We start from the raw sequence: 22,923 nt of genomic DNA on the forward strand, positions 1-22,923 counted from the left end.
AATTCCCATAGACCGCCATCGGTCCACTTCTTCCCAGACCTTAGACAGTTTCTTTGGGCTCATGTGATAAGGATATCGGCAAACGGGTGCCGCACCTTGGAATTCATCTTTGATGATAATCCTGTGCTCTGTGAATGAGGTTGGGCTTAGCTTTCCGGGCTCTACTGCCTGGAAACACTTCTTTACTTCTTCTACGCGCGCTAACTGTTCCGAAGTGAGTATCGACTCACGCGGTACTTCATCTTCTTCATCGTCTTCCGATTCCTGACCTGAGTTCAACAGAGCACAGTTTTGTATCTCAGGAGAAATCCCAAAGGCGCGCCAAAAGTCCATACCTAGAATGGAGTTGACGGTCAGATGCTCTACTACAAGAGTGCATAGGACCTTTGTCAAATTTTGAAAAGTATACGGGAGATACGCTTGTCCAATGATTGGTAAGGATTGACCATTTGCAGAACGTAGTTCGAATGGTCGTTCCAACCTTTTCAAGGGACTTTTCGAAAACTTTCGGTATAGCTTTTAGTCATAATCGTGGCGTTACTACCACTGTCGAGCAAGGCTTTGAAAGATTTGCCGTACACTGCGACAATTGCAAATGGACGGTTATCGAACGGGCCGTCAAGGACGATGGTTTCGACAGACAACGAATTATCATAGTCCTCATCACGAGCCGGTCGAAAACTGTCATAAATCTGGGGATTAATAATGAGTTGTTCTTTGGAGTGCTGCTTTACTGCCAACTGCGACTTCAGTTGGTTCTGATCCCGTTTTTTAGGCAGTAAGGGCAACGAGAAACATCAAATCCTTTAAACCCACACACGATGCAGAAGACCCGCTTTGGTTTCCAGCATTCCTCAAATTCATGTCCTTTGTCTCCACAATTATAGCAGACGCCGAGCACGGGAGGACGATGCTTTTCCACCAAATACTCCAGACACATTATAGGTTTCTGCGGTGGTTCGATCGGTTTTTGATTGTTTCCCTCGAGATTCTTGGCATCCTGATTCCCTTGCTGTTTCTTTTTCTGGTTGTCAGGAGGCTTGCTTGAATCAAGGACTGCTGGTTGGGCGTTCTTGTTCCAAAACGTTTTGGATTTTGCGTTGCCGTTATTCTGTCCACCTCGCTTTTGGTTTTGTTGGTTCTGTTTTTGTTTGTTTTGTGGAGGATTATCAGAATAAGCAGCAACTTCCCGAGAAGAACCGAAAACTTTTTGATAAATCGGCGTTTTGGAGGCGTCGATCGATTTACCAAGACTCATCAATTCTGAAAGCGTGTTCACTGGCCTGAGGATTAGCATTTGTTTATAGTCGGCTTTCAGGTTCCGCTTGAGTACGTCGAGTTTTTCGCTCGGTGCCATTGGAACCGTCATAGCACGAAATATTTCTTCCATTTCCAGGAAGTATTCCTGGAAAGATTCGTTACGCATCTGCCGGCGCTGGAGAGCCTTCATCTTGAGCGTAGCATCAAGTTCAGGATGTACAAAATTTACCTTGAGCTCGCATACAAGATGGTTCCAGTTAAACAACCGGTTTTGCGCACGCATAGCCCGATACCAGGTCAAAACATTGCCAGTGAACAAATGCATCGCAGAATTGAAAAGTTCGTCTTCGCACATTTGTTCACACGCAGCGTAACTCGCTACGGTGTCCAAGAATTCATTTAGTCCCGTTCCTTCATCAGTTTCAGCATACTTCCGAATTTTCCAATCAGCGACGCGTTGCGGGTTACGCGAGTAATTCCTTGGGGCTGCCATCGATCCTTTTCCCGCGTTGGTAGATATTGAAAAGTTCGGATAGGATGGTCCCGTCCGCTGATCGGTCCATTCAGGAACGTGAGGCTGGCTCTGAGTTTGGTACGGGGCTGTGAATCCGGTTTTCTGATTCGGTTTCTCGATTGGAAGTGATGGACATAGATTTTGTTGACCCGAGAATCCTCGCTTCAACACAAATTGATCGGGACTGGGCGCCAGTGTTAAGCGAGGAATCTCTGGTGTATCGCATGACTCGGGTACGTCCATCAAACGCAAATCTTCCAGATCGATCTGCAGATCCATCTCGGGAGCACTTTCCTTCTGATTTACTAGTGCCCGAAGTTCATTGACGGATTCACGAAGTGAGACAACTTCTTGAACCGTCTTTCTCAAAACTGACGAAATTGTTGTCAGTGAAGCAATCCCGCCCACTAGCGTTTCGGTAGCTTTTGAAAAAGCATCAGACCCCTGAGACGCTAGGGCTTTTTTCTATCGTCGGATTGCTGTCGCAATTGTCGAATATCGTCCCTCATCTCGCACAAGACACGCAACAGGTCGTCTCCTACGAGCTGTTTGGAAAGAGATCCTTCGTTATCGGAAGGATTGGATCCCTGTGGAATTGCAGATACGTCTGTACTCAGCAAATCTCCCAAAATTTCTCCATCCTCCCCTTTTTGGTTGTCGGGAGGAAGTGCTGCCTGTTCGTCATTAAAATGACTGGTATAAACTGCTACAACTTCCTCCAGCAACCCTGAAATTTCCTGGTTGACCTCCCCTGCCGCATAATTTCGGATAACTTGGAGCCTAGACCCCAAATGAAGCAACAGTGTTCGGTAAATCTCCTTGTTTGGGCACCGGTACTGGAGATCTTCCTTGATTGTTAGTAATTTACCAAGGCAGATCTCCTTTTCTTCACCCATGTCACCCCGGAAATTGCGAACTAATTCCCTCCGAGACGATCGCTCATGCGACAAAATTCCCCGAAGACGCCGCTGCCGCTGTACACCCGAAAGATCCGAATCAGGAGAGATAAAAATGCTTCGAGATAGCAACTCAAAATCCAGCTCATCGAAATGTAAATGATCGACGCGCATGAACACACACGCTTGGTTGAATTTCTCCAACGCCATTATAACTTGCGCTATATTGGAAGAAATCACCAAGACACAAAGCATGTAAGTACTGACACATTATTAATTTCAATTTTTCGCCCACTAACGATTCCCTTAAAATTTCAGGAAATCAAGCTGCTCTAAAAATGTCTCAAATCGGATTGAGAATTCAAGGCAATTGGCCACCGCAACCGAATAAATGACAACAACCTTCAAACTACTCGTCCGGCAGACCAAACACAAACAACGCAATCCACAAATTCGGACAAAAATGGAAAATACAAAAAATCGAAAAAATATACCAAAAATATAAATAAATAAATAATACGACGCCGGTACAATATTGCGGAAGAAACCTCACTGACTGTTCTACGAAAATCCTCGATTTAGTAGAAGCACCCCACACTCCGGAAGAAAAAAATATTTTCCAAAATAGGAAAATATTTTTTTCAGTGTGTTTTGCGCTGTGCGCCAAATGTAAGTAAGGGTTTGCCCACTATTCGGGTTCTTGTTTGCCCGGCGGACTCTTCTTTTCAGGGCGGCCTAGGTGCCTCCACAGAATTTCGGATTTTCGTAACACAACAAACAAAAAGGAAAAACAAATAAATTAAATTTTACCGTATTTTACTTTCACCTACTCTCCCTTCACTGCACACTGCTGCTGCGGGCGGATAAGCAGGCGGTTTCCTCCGACCGGCCGGGACACAGTGTTGCATTGAGTAACCGAAAACAGAAAATCTTCATGCACTGTCGCGAGCACTCAGCGTCGACACTCTTTCAGCATAAGTTCTCACACTGAGATAGCAACACATACTGAAATTCGCACTACGTGAGTACCGCTATGCGATATATTCTGTCTTCTTGCTCTTTTGCTCACTTGGTTTCGGCTCAATGTGACCGAAACCTGTCAGTGACAGTCATTTTTTTAAATTATTGTCAATTTTTTGTTTCGGCAGGGGAATCTATATGAAAAAACCATATGCTCGATGCAGTTCATGAATTCAAATGTAATTCAGAAATTGGTTTGGTAACTGTTTGAAGAAAACCGTAATACAATTGAGGCCACTGGTTAATTATGAATGGAAATTAAACAGTGTCCATGTATAACGGCATGATTGAAACTTGTTAAAGTTTAGATTCGATCTATTTACATGTATCCTTTATTGAAAATGATCGTGATGAGCATGACTATAGTTCTTGATGAGTTGCTATAACCGTTTATTTTCGTGCGGATTTTCACTCTCACGATACAAATATTGTTGAACAAATCTTTAACGGACTCTTTATTTTTAAAACAACACCGTACTGTGAGAATATTGCAGCCTATAGCTTCTTCCCAGTGGTCATAAACTAGATAAATACTCCGCACCCGACCAAGCCACGTGAAAAATATCATGAAATGCAATTCCACAGTACAATGCATACTGCCTGAAATAGCATATTCGTCATTTATTCTATGAAATCCCCTACATAGGACTGACATTCGAGTATATGAAATATGAATGAAAATATAGGTCAGCAGGTCAGTAGGCTTTATTCTGTTTACACAGAGCTTAGGGAAGGCAGCATATTACCCCACACCATCCACCTACCCTCTCACCTAGTAATTGCTAGAACGAGTGGATTCTTCCATCTACATTATGTATTTCCAATCGCAGTAGGCAGGGCTAGAAAAAACGAAAAATCGAAACAAATGGTACAGTTCGTATGTTCGGATCGTATTATTCAAAATTCAACAAAATAGCTCTTAAAAATAGTTCCAGTGAACCAGATCAGGAAACAGTATACAAGGCAGTAAATTAAGTAGCACATGCGTATAATTTAAGTTCAAATTTCAGTATACCGTTTTTCAACTTTCAGGACAGCGCAGAAGGAAAACAAGCATTGGCTGCTGGTTGAATTAGATAATGTAAAACAGTAAATAGCAATCGCGTGCGTTCATTTTTAGTTCATTGCTTTTATTTTTTGACTTCAAACCCAATACATAACAAACTTATAAATATATATTTACATATATACATTTAAATACATCCAAAACCAGTGATAATCAAATACTTCAAAAATTTACAACTAGGGAAATTATGTGCATATATACATTTAGAGATATAGTGGATGTAGCAGTTGTTCACATGCCGTGCTATGGATATGTTATAGAAAGATTATTTCGTGTTAAAACTCTTCCAGTCGTAAAGTGTCGGAAGGACTTTTTCGAATAACTCTTTGTTGAGTTTGACAAGTAATATATCTTCCAATACATCCTCAGATATTCCAGTTCGCAAATCCGATAAAACCAAGCCTAATGCACTGAAGGAGCGTTCTACTGATATTTGGCTCGCCGGTGTAGCTAGAACTACCATCGCTACTGCATACAGTTGAGGATGGGAGGCTTTGCGAGCGATCCAATGGTTCCACACATTATAATCATGTGGCTGGCGGGGTTCTATCTCGAGCATTTTAAGTTGTTGAAGCAAAGGTGATGTAGTGTTTGATGAAGAAGCACTTAATGATCCGCCAAACAATTTGGTTAGAAATTCATCCTTATCGGAGTCCTTGCTTTTCGCTTCACTATCGTTGACAATCGACGAGGATCCCGATGGTCGTAAATGCTGTATCCGGTTCTAAACACTTATTATATACTGCTATAATGGAAAGTTATGTGTTCATATTCTGAGCAGATACAAGGGAGTTGCTACCAGGTTAACTAAAACTTGGTTGTTACCTGCACGTTATTTTTTTCCTCTGGCGTAAACACTAGTGAATGTAGGAAATTAAAGCGGGGATCCAAATATAGAGCCGACTTGAACGCCATGTTCTCTTTTAAAACGGCAATACGGCGATTAAGGGATTCCTGCAATGGCGCAGAGAATCTGTTGTCGGTAATTGCTTCAACTTCTTTGATAGCCAAAAGCCATTGCAAATAAAAATCTGAATATGATTGGTGATTGTGCTGCATTAATTTAGTAGTGATATACAAGGGCTTGAACGCATTTTCGTACTCCTTCATATAATTCCAATCGTCCTCGTTTAGAACTGCAATAACAGTTTGAAAATAAGTTGCAAGAGTATATATATATATATATATATATATATATATATATATATATATATATATATATATATATATATATATATATATATATATATATATATATATATATATATATATATATATATATATATATATATATATATATATATATATATATATATATATATATATATATATATATATATATATATATATATATATATATATAATAATAATGCCTTAAGAAATTGTGTGCAACTTACTTAGTTCTGGAAACTGCTCGACTAGGCTGAAGAAAAATGCTTCTTGCTGTATGATGCTTCGAATCATTATGTACTTTCCGCTCCATCTAGTGGGTGACCACAGTGGGGGATAGGTGGCTCCGTTGACTTCGAAAAAACTTTTGTACTTAATTTTTTTCACGCTTTTCACAAATTCAGTTATGGATTTGATGTTGCAATCGCTATTTTTGACAACATCATTCAATGCCAACTGAAATGTGTGAGCAGCACAACGAACAATATTGAAGTGTGTGCTCATTTCCGTTGTTAAAGCCTCGACGAAATCGTCTTGCTTGTGGTCGTCATCAATTATGTCCGAATGTACACCATGAGATTGAATTGCTTCCGTGAAGAGTTCCTGGAGCTGCTTTGCAGCGGATAGCATATTGGCACCGTTGTCTGAAGTAATCGAAAATATTTGTTCAATCGAAACACCATACCGGCCGAGAATTTCCAAAACTTTGGTTTTTAAAAACTTTGCTGTTTGGCTCTTGCGTACTTCAATCATGCCTAGAGATAATACCAATTAAATTTATTTCACATGCGCATCTTTATTAAAATTAGTACTTACACAAAGTTCGTATAACAACCTCATTGGCCATTTGGTACTGGGCGTTGATCCCAAGAATATGCCGATTGTGCTTCGGTGCTGAATCGATTTTCAGTGAAATCAAACGATTTGCCATTTCCTCTCTCAACCTTTCGATTATCCTCACTGATGCGGCATGTACGTGTGTTTTAGCGTTATTTCTTGTTATTTTAATGTTGACTGCATCTGAAATTGGGTCCAACAACATCCGGAGACCTTCCCAATCGAAGCACCGCATCGGTAGATTATGGATAACGATTAGCTTTAAACAAGCTTCGGTGAAATTTTGTGCATCGATTGCCACCGGCCGTTTCGCAACTGTGCGCTTCATTTTTGCAATGTCCTCATCGGTTTTGGCAAGTCCTCGAAAGCTTGCCACCTCCGGATGCTTGAGTCGGAAATGGCGAGTAAAATTACCGGCGTCGTAGTTTTTTTGAAAATATCCGCAACTTATACTCTCGTCTATATTGCATTTAAAACCTTCCTCTACTATTTTAACACACTCACGGGTAATCGACGCGTATGAACGCTTTTTAGCTTTTTTATCCTGTTCCATTTTAAAAATGTAAATTCGCGCAAACAAAATCAAAACACCTTTACCACAAGAAGGATTTGAACAGATAAAATGGCGTGCGATTGGCAATTCGAAAAGAGGAAAGTATGTTTTGTTTGCTCACTCTAACAGGCAAGACACTCTGTTGCACGCAAGCCGTAGTTTTTTTTCTCACTTGTTGTTCGTCGCTGTTGCTGGTACTCAAAACGTTCAGATTCGGTCGCTCAAGTTCTCTCAACTGGAGAGGACGATCATTTTGATTCGTGACCGAAGATTTACGTGCATTTTGAAGAAATAATGACAGTCATGATATAGTGCAACACTGAATAACCATTAAACATGCGCTATACAATCCTATATTTCTAACAAATGCACATTTCACGAAAGAGAAACTTTGCTCATCAACATAAGGAAACCAACTCTACCAAATATTTAAAAAGGGCTTAACTTCAAAACGTAAACATTGAGAAAATTGTCAAAGGTCAGATTCATTATAATCCTATTTGGAAAATCGATACTATTTTATATCTTTTGATTGCGCATATTGCTACTACTTGTATACCTCACACAAAAAATGCTGTTCAAGTCTGATATTACACCGAAAGTTAGACGAATTAACTGAATTCTAATTTGATGGTCAGATTGACCCCACTGAACATTATAAAATCAGATTGGCCCTGTATGTAAATTATGGAAAAGTCTTTTACAATCAGTTATAATACAATAATGCGTTATAATCCATTTAATACGACTCTATTGCTAGTTAGGCACTTTCCAATCAGTTAGGTCCTTTCATAATCAGTTTGGTCATAAAAATCAATAAGTAAAATCGCTATCAAAATTCTTCATAATCAACTGATGCGTTATGTACATGCTCGGGTAGATATTTGTTAATGGAAAACATGAAAATTCAATTTGTTACATTTTGCAGTAAGGCCCTTTTCAAATGTTGGGATAGAACTGGGTAGAGCTAAATAAAATTATAAATTCAGAATCGAAACAAGTATGACCCAAAAAAGCTCCAATGCCGTTCACCAGTAGCTGGTCGAAAACACTTTACGATCCGATCTTTTCATTTTCGTCCGAGATGTCCGCGACTAGCAACTGAATCTTTCCGGAAATGTTTTTCGAATGATCTGCAAATCATCATGCTTCGATTACTGTCCACTATGTTGATGGTGATTCCGTTCTGTTAAAGCAGAAAGAAATACAATCTAGAGGATCACAAGAATGAGTCACACTTACCGAATCTACCGGTGCGTCTAATTCGATGTAGATACGTTACGCAATCGGCTCGTCCCTGCTGATCCATCGGCAGGTCGAAGTTGACGACAATGGTCACCTGTTCGACGTCGATACCTAAGGTGAAAGAATCTCTCTGTAACCTGGTGCTGTAGCCAGAATCAAGTGGCGGAACTTACCCCTGGACAAAACGTTCATTATAATCTGAACCTTCTCTAGTCCGGTTCGGAATCGATCCAGAGCGTCCAACCGTTGCTCCACCGTTAGATCACCGGACAGTACCGCTACCGAGTGACCATCCAGGGACATCCTGCCGGTCAACCAACCGGCCGTTTTACGTACCTGTTTCGATCGATTAACAGTTCCGAAAATAAGTTTACTTGGACTTTACAACTGTCCTATACATCATATGACAGAAAATGATCGCTTGTCCGACGGTAATCACACAATTTCTCGTCCTGGTTGCGGCACTTGACGTAGTACTGTTTGATGTTATCGAGTGATTCTTTCTCCCGCGCCAGCCGAATGACGATCGGATTGGGTACGATGTACTCTGCGAACTCCATCACCTCACGCTCGTACGTGGCCAAGAACAGCGACCATAACACCCGCCTCGTCCAGTACAAAAAGGGAAAACTTCTAGGTCGTACGTCCTGAACTTTATACCCCAGTCGATTAGCTTGCCGGGTGTTCCGATGATGATATGATTAGTCAGCTTCGCCCCTTTGACGATCTCTTCACCGCGAACGGCGTAAGCAAGTTTGATTTCCGGACAAAACTTTGGTATTTTGGCAGCTACTTCCCCCTTTTGAATTGCCAGCTCATACGTGGGGGAAATACAAATCACCTGCAGATAGTTTTTTAACTGATGGACTCAACTGAGCATTGCCAGCACGAAGGCAGCGGTTTTTCCTGTTTCCGACTGACTCTGGGCGATTATATTCTGTGGCGGACCGCCCAACAGAGTAGGTACAGCCGTCTCCTGAATCTTGGAAGGGGCGTTGAAACCCATCGCAGACTCCTTGAAGAAATTCCGGCTTCATGTGCAAAGCTTCGAAAGTTTTAACCAACCAACCGGCGAAGAAGAATCCTTCCGCTGCACCTCCAGATCCAGCTTTGACTACTAGACCTTAGCGAACATCTTTCATTAGCAAACTTGCATCCGCCGGGCTAAAAGATTAGTCATAGATAATTTTAAAGCTGATACTAAATATTTCGGCAGAAAATTTTGAATAGGACGTAAGCAACAATGAGGTTCTCTTTGGGGTCTTTCTCTTCTGTTTATTAGTCGGTCGTTTCAATATTTAGAACTCAACTCTTTGCCTAATGTTGTAGTAAAAACCATCGGATATGTACTGGAAAATTAGTGGTGTTATAGTGATGTCATAATAAGAGAAAGTAAACAAAGAGAAGCTCTCAATGTTACTTATGTCCTAATCAAAATTTTCTCCAGATTTCGACTTACTTGAATACCTCTGCGTCTTCCGCGGAGGAAGCTGTTTCTTCATTTTCTCTTGCAGCTTGTTTTTCTTCAGGAGCTGTTAGTCAGAATTTCCGTAGCTACCGAACTCAAAACTGCAGGTGCAGTCGTTTCTACGGGAGTAACCAGCTTTGGTTGTGCTTGACTCCGATTTCTCTAAATCATGAAGGCTACCGCTGGTAAAAATAGTGGCAGACAAGTTTTAAGGCAGAATGTGCCGATAAAATGTTTTCCGATGTGTCGATCATTAGCAAACTCCTGTTGTTTGTTAGAACTATAATTTCTATGTGGTTCTTTTTTGAGTGGTTGTTGGCTGCTGCTGGATTTGGAGTTGTCGGTACAGCTACGGTTGTATCGATTTAATATTGGTTGGCCAGGATGTTGAGACAAGATTAGTTGAGCTGATTAAAGGCCCTAGTATATTCTCTATAGACTGTTGAGCTGATTTGTAGCATCTGGTTGTTGTTGAGAGAAACCTCCAAAGTTGATCGATGGCTGCTGGTTCTGCCGCTGACAAAAAATACTGCTCCGGCGGCCGCCTTGTTCGGGTGTGCTGTAAATAATATTAATTATTTAAATTTAATTGTTTAAAACTAGATACAATCACACTTCCAATAATATTTCTAAACTTACCATTAAAATTCAAAATATTGAATCTCTAAAACTACGAAATTTTGACAGATTGCGATGAAAAAAAACACAAAATTACCACTCTTGTTTTTTTATATTTTTTCATTGCAACCTGTCAAAATTTCGCGAGCCTCCGTGCGAAATAATACCTCTGACCATTATTTCGCAAGGAAAAAGTTTGCCTTGGTGACAGCGCATAGAAAGCAGCGCTGTCTCGCGGAAGTATTACGAAACTTATCGTTTGTCAAACCGTGTCTCGGCTAACTGCATTTTTCGTTATCGTTTTCGCGAGAGGTGCGTACCGCTTACGAAATGGAAACGAATTTTTTTTTCGCGAGCATTTCGCGACGTTTTTTATGCATAGGTTTTGTATAGGAAATTTCATTTCGCAAGAGGTGCATACTTAGCTTTACAAGTGATTTGAAAAATTTTGGCAGAACAGAAAAAAATGTACTTCTAACAATGGGATTATTTGAGTCAGTGGAGGGTTTCAGAGTTTGTCAGACTTGCCGTAGCAGTTTGAATCCTAAACTGGCTTCAACGAATGGATTTATATATCCTAATCGTCCTTCGGGTTTACCTTCGCTTGATCCCATAAGTGAAAGATTGATTTCCCCTAGATTACCATTTATGCAGATCCGTCGTTTGCGTCATTCTGCAGGTAGTCATTCAATAATGAGACAAGTCATCAATGTACCAGTGGATGTACCTGAAATGATTCGCGTGCTCCCAAGAAACATTGATGATAATTATGCCTTTAATATTGAATGGGTTTATAAAGAAGGATACAGTTTATAAGTGGCTTCAGTATCTCGTTGACACTCCGTTATATCGTAGATACGGCATAGTTATCGATCAAGGTCAGTTTAATGGTCTTGATCAATCATCATCAAGGCTACTTGAAGCTGACAGTGAGTTGGAAACGATCGATTCCACAAACGACTATGAGTTTTTGATTGGGCAACAACAAACTTTGAACGAAGACAAGTGTTTGGAGATTGCACTCGCTCAGAACAGAGTACCTTTGTCCCTAATTTTTGATGAATTTGCAGAAGAACTTTCTTTTCCTGACATATATTTTGGACATCCACGCTCATTCAATACCGACGTTCATGTTACGCCATTTATGATGGCTACTAATGAACTTAGACGCCGCGACAGACGAGGCGCAAAGCCACAAAATTTGTTTTACATAGCTATGACAATACTACGGCTTCGCGTTTCTGAAGGTTTGCAAAACACATTTAAATGTGTAGGAACTGCAAAGATAACCCGTGGAATGTTGAAGTATCGAGAATTCTTGGAATCCTGCATTGAGCGTAACTAGTCGTTCCTCAAGTCTATTCCAAATTCAGTTCAATATTGGCAACAACGCAAACATGACGTTTTTGCAATGATTCGCCAACTCGGAAAGCCAACAATGTTCATAACATTGAGTGCCAACGAAACTCGATGGCCTAATTTGTTGCGAATTTTATATAAACTCGCTAACGAACATAATATCGACTTGAGGGATCCTATAGAGCTATTAACTGCTCTTCAGCGAACTACGCTCGTAAATAATGATCCTGTTACCTGTTGCATTTATTTCAATAGGTTAGTTGAAACTTTATTAAATATACTTTCCTCGTCAAGATTTAGCCCATTTGGCAAATACTATGTTGTTGATTATTTCAAACGAATAGAGTTTCAACACCATGGCAGTCCCCATGCTCACATTTTGTTATGGTTGAAAAATGACCCTCGAGAAATACATTCAGAGGACATGCCCGCTACTGTGGAACTTATAAATTTACTTTGTTCCGTTAGCACCAATGGAAATCAGATCCATAAACATACATTCACTTGTTACAAGCGAAATGACAAAGAATGTCGATTCAACATCCCTTATTGGCCAATGGATCGAACTAGAATGTTGTTGCCAATGGAATCAACTAATTCGCGTCGTAGCCAACTAAAAGCAAAAGGTAGGGAAATGCACGAAAGATTGAACATAAAGGTGTATACAACACTGGATGAATATCTTTCTGATTGTAATTGTTCGTACGATAACTACCTGGATGTTATTCGTGCTTCTTTACAAAGACCCACCGTTCTCTTGAAGCGATCCTTGGAAGAACTTAGGACTAATCCTTACAATCCATGGGTTGCTAACCAACTACTCTCAAACATGGATCTTCAATTTATCATGGACGAATATTCATGTGCTGCGTATGTTGTGGAATATGTAAATAAATCAAACAGAGGCATTAGTAACTTGCATCTCGAATTAATCAAGCTGCAAGAAGAATACCCTGACCAAGATTATTGTTCATTACTAAAGAAAGTCAGTATTAAAATGCTGAATTCAGTAGAAATGTGTGCCCAAGAAGCTGCTTGATATTTACTGCGACAACCAATGTCAAAAGCCAGCAGAAAAGTTAACGAACGAACGAATAAAATCAAGAAAACACACAAAACGAATGGACGAAGAAGGTATTAATGATGACTCGACCGATGTGTGGACACTTAACATAATACAAAAGTATGAAAAGCGTGAGGGTCTTGACGACATTTGTTTGGCCGATTTTGTATCTTGTTATACTATGGATAAAAGTAGTATAAACGGCGAAGTATTCCTCGAATAGTGCGATGGAGAAAATATAAAATGACCGAGTTAAACGATTTCAAGCGTGAAATGGTTCTTTTGTTTCAACCATTCCGGAATGAAACTTGCGATATTCTCGATCGCAATAACTTTATTGAATTGTATGACCAAAATGAGGCATTCATATTGAATAAACTGAAAGAATATGATTGCAATATAAATCTCGAGCATATCGTCGAAGAATATGTTCGTATAAACGAAGAAATTGAATCTGACGATCTACAAAATGAAACCAACGATAAACACAACGAATTCGTTCGAGCTATTGTCATGGAGCCGAACGATGATGATATCGAACAGTTGCCCACTGGTGCTCTAGCAGCAGTTGTTAAGAAACGTACCAATGTTATGAGCAAGTTAGAGTATTGTGCTATGGTGAGGGCTACAAATGTAGAACAACGTAATTTGATTCTACATTTAATTGATATCTTGCATAGTTTCGACGGGATGAACATACCTTTGCAAATATTTTTCACTGGTCCTGCTGGATGTGGTAAAACCTTTACACTTCGTGTTTTGATGGAGACGTATAATCTTTTCAGTCAATCCCATAATTCGCTAAAAAATGCATATGTTGCTTGTGCCTCCACAGGAAAACAGCGGTAGCTATTGGCGGAACTACAGTTCATTCCGCTTTTCGTATTACAATGGCGCGTAGACATAATTCGAAACTTGGATTTGAAACTCTTCAACTATATCGTAATGCTTTCGCAGGAATAAAAGCAATTATTATTGATGAAGTGAGTATGATAGGTGCAGATGTACTTAATACCATTCATTCTCGATTGCAAGACGTGATGTCTTGGTAACTTTGATGATCCGTTTGGAGGAATTCACATTATATTTTGTGGTGATCTTCGGCAATTGCCACCTGTTAATGCTCGACCAGTTTTCAAACCATGTCGAAATTCTTTTCAAGGGCCTGTACTATGGCAATCCTTAATTTTTTTTCCATTAGTGCAAGTTATGCGTCAAACCGATGTTGAATTTTCCACCATACTAACCAAAATTGGTAATGGCGAGGCCCTTACTAGCTCTGAAACCGAGCGGATTGAGAGCCGATTTCGAACAGTCGACTGGTGTAGACAAAATGTACCGAACGCAATAGTCTCTTCCATCGTAATATAGACGTAGAAAAGTATAATACTGAATCATTACGTGATCGGGAGGGGCATGATTTCATTGTTGACGATGTTTTCACAGGTTACAGGAACGCTGAACAGCTAGCAAGCGCTCGTAGTAAACTTCATAAAATGAGCGTTGTGGAAACAGGTGGTTTACCTTATTTATTGCGATTGACAATCGGAATGCCCTATATGATCACCACCAACATTGACGTTGAAGATGGAATGGTTAACGGTGCTATAGGGGAATTCAAATTTATCGAACATGGCGAAGATGATTCCGGTGAACATATTAGCCGACTTTGGATGAAATTCGAAAGTGATTTTTTTATCTTATATACGTTTATTTAGGCCCAAATGCTGTAGCTTAACGAGGCCGATAATTCATTTTTTTAAATTACATGTCACATGTTAGTGGGGGAAGGAAAAAACCGTATTTATGGGGCGGCTTGCTCCCCTTTTATGTAAGTAAAGGAAAAAGGTAGGAAGTGGGATACATATTGTGTAATTGCTTACTGGTTTCGGTTGATGTTGTTGTGAAATTGACATAGTCGTTTGCTGATTGATCATTGTGGCGGATATGCACACTTTGTTGTAGTGTTGTAGTTTCCAACCTGTAATCGCAGGGGCGAGGGGAGGGTCGATATTTCGGATAATTATTGGCACTCTGATGCTGTCATGATGTTCTCTATATCATCTGCATGTGAGGCATGTCATGATGTTCTGGATAGACGGTTATCAAGAAGGGTATGCACCGAAGGCTCGTGAAGCAATGCCATATTGTAGATACAAGGATAGGTTGGTGATATTCTACTGTGAATGAGAGAGGGGAAAATGCATTAAACTTGGACATCAATAGTTTTCAAAAAGATAAGAAAAATATAGGGGTGGTCACGGCTTGCCAGGACGTTCCGGACTGGCACATGGGGTGATCTACCTCGGGCCCGAAGGGAATCTATTAGTTGGGACCTGGCAACACAGTACTCTGCGCACAGCCAAACAACATGCTTGATGTCGTGATAGCCGTTCTCACAAACACAATGATTATTTTCAGCAAGCCCTATACGACGGAGATGCGCGTCAAACGAGTAATGGTTGCACATGATCCTTGACATCGTACGAATAAAGTCCCGGTTCACATCCAACCCCTTAAACCAAGCATTCGTTGATACCTTCGGGATAATGGAATGTAGCCACCGTCCCAGATGCCCATTGCTCCATGAGGTTTGCCAACTATCGAGCGTCCTCTGACGAGAGATACTGAAAAATTCGTTGAAGCAAATCGGTCTTTCGTAAGTGTCGCCTTCTAATGCGCCCACCTTGGCTAAAGAGTCCGCCTTCTCGTTGCCCGCAATAGAACAATGTGACGGGACCCAAACCAAGGTAATCTGGTAAGATTTTTCAGATAAAGCACTCAGATATTCCCGTATTTTCCCCAGGAAATACGGTGAGTGCTTTCCAGGCTATGCCGCACGGATGGCCTCAATGGAGCTGAGACTATCCGAAACGATGAAGTAATGGTCTGAGAGCAGGGTGTCAATGATCTCGAGAGTATACTGAATGGCAACTAATTCTGCGACGTAAATTGAAGCAGGATCATTGAGTTTGAATGAGGCAGCAAGATTTTCGTTGAAGATACAGAAGCCTGTGGACCAGTCGAGAATTGATCCGTCACTGTAGAACATTTTGGCGCAGTCGACTTGATGGTATTTGTTATAGAAAATATTTGGGACCACTTGTGGGCGAATATGATCCGGAATTCCACAAATCTCTTCCTTCATGGATGTATCGAAAAATACAGTTGGATCAGAAGTATCTAAGAGATGAGCACGGTTGACGTTATACGTAGATGAATTGATGTTCTGTGCCATGTAATCGAAGTACAAGGACATGAATCGGGTCTGAGAATTAAGCTCGACAAGCCTTTCGCAATTTGCAATCACCAATGGGTTCAGAATATTGCATCGAATGAGCAATCGATATGAGAGGTCCCAGAATCGATTTTTCAGCGGAAGGACGCCCGCCAGCACTCATCGTATGGGTCGAGTGCATGCAACCCAAGGCAATACGCAAGCAACGATACTGGATTCGCTCCAGTTTGATGAAGTGTATGTTCGCAGCGGAGCGAAAGCAGAAACATCCGTACTCCAACACTGATAATATCGTTGTTTGGTACAGCCTGATTAGGTCTCCTGAATGGGCACCCCACCATGTTCCAGTTATTGTACGGAGAAATTTGATCCTTTGTTGGCACTTCTGTTTCAGATACCTAATGTGACATCCCCAGGTACATTTAGAGTCGAACCATGCCCCGAGATATTTGAATGTTGAAGCCTGAGCAATAGTTTGATCCATTAATTGAAGCTGTAGTTGCGGTGGTTCACGCTTTCTAGAAAATACGACTAGCTCAGTTTTCTCCGTGGAGAACTCGATACCCAGCTGGAGAGCCCAAGCAGACAAATTGTCCAAGGTATCTTGCAGTGGTCCTTGCAAGTCGACGGTTTTAGGACCTGTAATAGAGACCACACCGTCATCTGCAAGCTGCCTTAGCGTGCAGGAATTGACAAGAGATTCGTCAATGTCATTCACGTAAAAATTGTAGAGGAGAGGGCTTAGACATGAGCCCTGGGGAAGGCCCATGTAGCTAAATCGTGATGTCGATAAATCGCCATGCGAGAAATGCATTTGTTTTTCAGACAACAGGTTTAGCAAAAAGTTATTTAAAATTGGCGAAAGACCATGCTGGTGCAACTTCTCATAAAGAATGTTGATAGAAACTGAATCAAAAGCCCCCTTTATATCTAGGAATACTGATGCCATCTGCTCTTTGTTAGCATATGCCATTTGAATTTCTGTTGAGAGCAACGCAAGGCAATCGTTCGTCTCTTTGCCTTTGCGGAAGCCAAATTGTGTATCTGACAGTAAGCCATTTGTTTCGACCCAATTATCGAGGCGAAACAAAATCATTTTTTCGAATAACTTCCGGATACAGGACAGCATTGCAATCGGACGATTCGAATTGTGGTCGGAGGCTGGTTTTCCTGGTTTTTGAATGGCGATGACCCTCACCTGTCTCCAGTCATGTGGGACAATGTTACCCTCAAGAAACCTATTAAATAAATTCAACAAGCGTCTTTTGGCAGAGTCTGACAGATTCTTCAACAAGTTGAATTTGATTCTATCTGGCTCCGGGGCTTTATTGTTACATGATAAGAGAGCAAGTGAGAACTCCACCATCGTAAACGGTGTTTCGTTCGCGGTATTGTAAGGCGACGCGGCGCGGTAGATTTTCTGTGCCGGGGCGGAATCCGGACAAACCTTCTTGGCGAAATCGAATATCCAACGGTTTGAGTATTCCACGCTCTCGTTAGTACTGTTTCGGTTACGCATACGTCGGGCCGTGCCCCAAAGAGTGCTCATCGATGTTTCTCTTGTTAACCCGTCGACAAACCGGCACCAGTAACTGCGTTTCTTAGCTTTCATTAAATTTTTCATTCGTTTTTCTAATATCACGTACACTCGGAAACTAGCAACTAACCCGTCGTTCCGGAAGGTTTTATACGCGGCAGCTTTCTCCGCGTACACGTCTGAGCACTCTTTGTCCCACCACGGGTTGGGAGAACGTTTTTGGGTGTTCACGTCGGGTACTCGTTTCGTCTGAGTTTGAATCGCGGTATCGAGAATCGAGTTGGACAAAAACTTATATTCTTCCTCCGGGGGAAGTACCTGTGTTGAATCGATAGTTTTGGATATCTCAGCAGCGTAGCTCTTCCAATCAATGTTTCGTGTGAGGTCATAGGGAACATTGATTGGTGCCGATGGTCTTGAACCAGTGGTGATTGCAATTACAATTGGTAAGTGGTCACTACCGTGGGGATCAGATATTACCTTCCACTTGCAATCTAACTGTAGAGATGTCGAGCATAAAGATATGTCCAGTGCACTTGCTTGCGCAGGTGGTCTAGGAATCCGTGTCATTTCCCCTGTGTTCAGAATTGTCATATTGAAGTTGTCACAAAGGTCTTGAATTGTCGAAGATCGATTATCGTCGTATAGACAGCCCCACCCCGTACCGTGAGAGTTAAAGTCTCCAAGAAGCAGGCGGGGTGAGGGAAGGTGTTCAATCACGTTGGAGAATCTTCGATATCCCATCATGGCCCTAGGAGGAATGTAAATAGAACCAATGCAAAGATCTTTGCCTTTGATTGTTGTTTGACAAGCGACAACTACAATGCCTGGCGTCGAAGGGAGGTTGATTCGATTGACGGAGTAGCTCTTTTTGATCCCTAAAAGTACTTCTCCATATGAGTCTTCTTGATCCAAGCGGATAATGTTAAAATCGTGGAAGTTGAGGTTTATATTAGAAGTTAGCCATGTTTCACATAGGGAAAATGCATCACAATGATTGTAATTTAGCAAGTGTTTTAATGAATCAATTTTGGGGATAATACTTCTGCAGTTCCACTGTAAAACAGTGATCAGATCCCTGATTCCGTCTAATAAGTTAGCCATCGAAGGATACGATCGCTGTAAGGAGGGGCCATTGTTCAGTCAACTGTTTTAAAAATGTTCTTACTGTTGGTAGAATAGCAACCAGCAAGCTTTTCAGAGGATCGGTAATGTTGAAAGCTGTGAATATCCAGTCCACAATGTCAGAAAATTTAAGGAATCCCGTTTTAGGTTGAGTTTCTGACTGTAAAATTGGAGCACTTGGGATTTTTGGTGCCCCGCGGAGTGCTGGGAACTCCTGGTTGTATCTCAATTTCCCAAAACCAGGAGGTATTATCTTCGGATTTGTACCAGCACTTCCAGTTGATGAATTATTTTTATTTTGTACCCTTGTTTGGGACAACCTAGGACCCTTACGAGGAAGTTCAGGTGAGTTTTGATTAGGTATTTTCCTAGAGTTTCCAAGCGGAGCCAAAGAATGCCCCTCGCAAGGGTCGTTAGAGTCGTTATCGTCAGTTGGCAAGAGAGCGAATGGGTTTTTGGAAGTGGAGTGGAACAGCTCTTTTAAGCATTTCTGCGTAAGAGCATCTGGAGCGATCTTTGGCGGATCGCTTCAGTTTATCCGCGCGAAGTTTGTACGTTGGGCATGTCAAAAGTGCATGCGGATTCTCCCCACAGTAAACACACTTCTCAGCGGGCCTACTGCAAGTATCATCCGCAGGGCGTTCCCCGCATTTACCGCACCGTTGCTTGTTGCTACAGTAGGTGGCCGTGTGACCTAGCTGCTTGCAATTGGAACAATTCATGACCCGCGGTACAAACAGGCGCACAGGTAGACGAGCTCCTCCCACTTCAACGTAGCTCGGAAGTGCAGATCCGGCAAAGGTTACGCGAAACGAGTCTGATGGATAGTAATTCCCATCTTCGATGGACTTTGAGTGCAATTGCTTGTACTCCAAAATCTTAACTGATTGAGGGTTAGGGTCTTAAAGCGGCCAGCCCCATAATTCATCAGATCATCGACAGTTAGACCCGCATCACTTACCACACCGTCGATCTCCACATCACGAGAAGGGATGTAGACGCGATACTCCAGCGTAAAGAGGCTATTGCTAACGATATCATTGGCCTGTTTCAAGTCCTGAACCTGACTGAACCTTTTTAATCTCGGTTACGGCCGAGTAACGTTTTGTCAGCTCCCGTGCAACAGTTATGCTGTTTAACGGTTTATTTTTGGGCCGAAAACATACCACCCAAGGACCAGCAGATCAATCCTGGTAAACCTTGACTATATATATATATATATATATATATATATGTATATATATATATATATATATGTATATATATATATATATATATATATATATATATATATATATATATATATATATATATATATATATATATATATATATATATATATATATATATATATATATATATATATATATATATATATATATATATATATATATATATATATATATATATATATATATATATATATATATATATATATATATATATATATATATATATATATATATATATATATATATATATATATATATATATATAGTACATTGAAACTTATTAGGCTACAACTATGATCTGCCTGTTCAATGAAATCCAGTAATACGCCACTAATCGTCGGCAACTGATGATTTGATAGACGTTCTAGCTCTGTTCTCAGCTCAACAATACGGGGTGTATTACTACTCTTACAATGATTAAATTTAAAATTGTTTTTCGAGTTAGTTAAATAAAGACCATCCATTGATGTGACTCGCGACAGCCCAACATAAACCAATTGTTGTTCTAGACTTTTGTCGTTGTCAAATACAACTTCAGAGAAGGTACCTCCCTGCGATTTGTGTACTGTAAGTGCACATGCACAAACAACCGGAAATTGAATACGTTTGCAAGTGATGCTATCAAGCTTAATGCAAGCCGATCGCTTTGTAAGAGGAACCCAACCAAACTGCAGTTGACCTGGTTTAGAATACACTACCCGACCAGGAGAAAATAACTAGGCAATAACCCGTGCATACTATTTTTTGGTATTCATACCAAAACTTAGTATTAATTGATTATTATACCTCATTGAGGTATTACGCAGGTATTGAAGAAACATTTTTCAATACCTGCTTAATACCTCAATGAAGTATAATACTTTATTTTAGTATTATTTATGTATTCCAGTTATTTTTACACATACCAAACCAATACCTTATTAAATACCTCCATAGAGTGAATTTTATTATTGGAAGGTTGAAAAATGTTTTATTATTATTCAGGTATTATAATAACTCGTTTCATTATCAAATAGTTATTTGTAGAACATGTCTATGTTATTTTTTTTGGTATTTTACCTCTTATGTAGAGCTCATTAATACCATATTATGGTAAACAGTCGTTGGTATTGATACCTAAATTTAGTATTCCGCAGTTATTTTCTTCTGCTCGGGTAAAGGACGAAATTTAATTTTCAAAGTGGTACCAATAACATCACTTTCAAATTCATTCGTAACCGAACTTTGTACCGAGAAACAAGTGCTTTTTGTTCTCTCCGGTGTGGTTTAGTTTTTTCGGTAGTACGAAGGTGCTTGCTGTGGCAGAGGCTGCAGTAAAGCATTACTAACAGTCCCGCGAGTGATAATTATTACCTGCGATATCGGTGAAGGTAGTGCAGTGAAGTGCGTTACTAAACAGTTTTCTTGCCTGAAAGACGGCTTTGTTTAGACGAGTTATATCAGCTCTCTACTGTGTGAAGGTCACTCGGGTGACGGATAAAACAAACGAAGGATCAATTCACCTACCAGCTCGTCAGGAACCAACTGGTGAAGTGTTTCGTGTTTTACTTTTCTTATCGATTTTTTTCTTTTTATTGTTTTTGATTTCTTTTTATTTTGATTTAAGTTAAACAGTGCGGTCGAGCGTGTTGCTGTCGCAACAAAATGGAACAAACAGAAGGATCACCCTCCGAAGACGAATATTATGGGGAGAAAGAACGTATATCTGATTCGGAGACAGATAATGTTATGGTCGATCCACTTCCCCCACTTTCCCCCAATGTCCCACAGCCCCCCCCCCCCGAGTCAAGGTTTACCAGGATGGATCCGCTGGTCCTTGGGTTGTATACTTTCGGCCCAAAAATAAACCGTTAAACAGCATAACTGTTGCACGGGAGCTGACAAAACGTTACTCGCCCGTAACCGAGATTAAAAAGGTTCAGTCAGATAAACTGCGCGTAGTCGTTACTGACTTGAAACAGGCCAATGATATCGTTAGCAATAGCCTCTTTACGCTGGAGTATCGCGTCTACATCCCTTCTCGTGATGTGGAGATCGACGGTGTGGTAAGTGATGCGGGTCTAACTGTCGATGATCTGATGAATGATGGGGCTGGCCGCTTTAAGACCCTAACCCTCAATCAGTTAAGATTTTGGAGCGGAAGCAATTGCACTCAAAGTCCTTCGAAGATAGGAATTACTATCCATCAAACTCGTTTCGCGTAACCTTCGCCGGATCTGCACTTCCGAGCTACGTTGAAGTGGGAGGAGCTCGTCTACCTGTGCGCCTGTTTGTACCGCGGGTCATGAATTGTTCCAATTGCAAGCAGCTAGGTCACACGGCCACCTACTGTAGCAACAAGCAACGGTGCGGTAAATGTGGGGAACGCCATGCGGATGATACTTGCAGTAGGCCCGCTGAGAAGTGTGTTTACTGTGGGGAGAATCCGCATGCACTTTTGACATGCCCAACGTACAAACTTCGCGCGGATAAACTGAAGCGATCCGCCAAAGATCGCTCCAGATGCTCTTACGCAGAAATGCTTAAAAGAGCTGTTCCACTCCACTTCCGAAAACCCATTCGCTCTCTTGCCAACTGACGATAACGCCTCTAACGACCCTTGCGAGGGGCATTCTTTGGCTCCGCTTGGAAACTCTAGGAAAATACCTAATCAAAACTCACCTGAACTTCCTCGTAAGGGTCCTAGGTTGTCCCAAACAAGGGTACAAAATAAAAATAATTC

The 22,923-nt window shown here is 40.9% G+C and overlaps 1 pseudogene; it reads right to left on the reverse strand.

The window, feature by feature from the left end:
* Window positions 1-8,470: 8,470 nt before the first annotated feature.
* LOC131687446 (DEAD-box helicase Dbp80-like) lies at window positions 8,471-9,724 on the reverse strand (annotated as a pseudogene).
* Between the last annotated feature and the right edge of the window lie 13,199 nt (window positions 9,725-22,923).

The sequence above is a fragment of the Topomyia yanbarensis genome, chromosome 3 (assembly GCF_030247195.1).
Source record: "Topomyia yanbarensis strain Yona2022 chromosome 3, ASM3024719v1, whole genome shotgun sequence".
NCBI classification, from domain to species: Eukaryota; Metazoa; Arthropoda; class Insecta; order Diptera; family Culicidae; genus Topomyia; species Topomyia yanbarensis.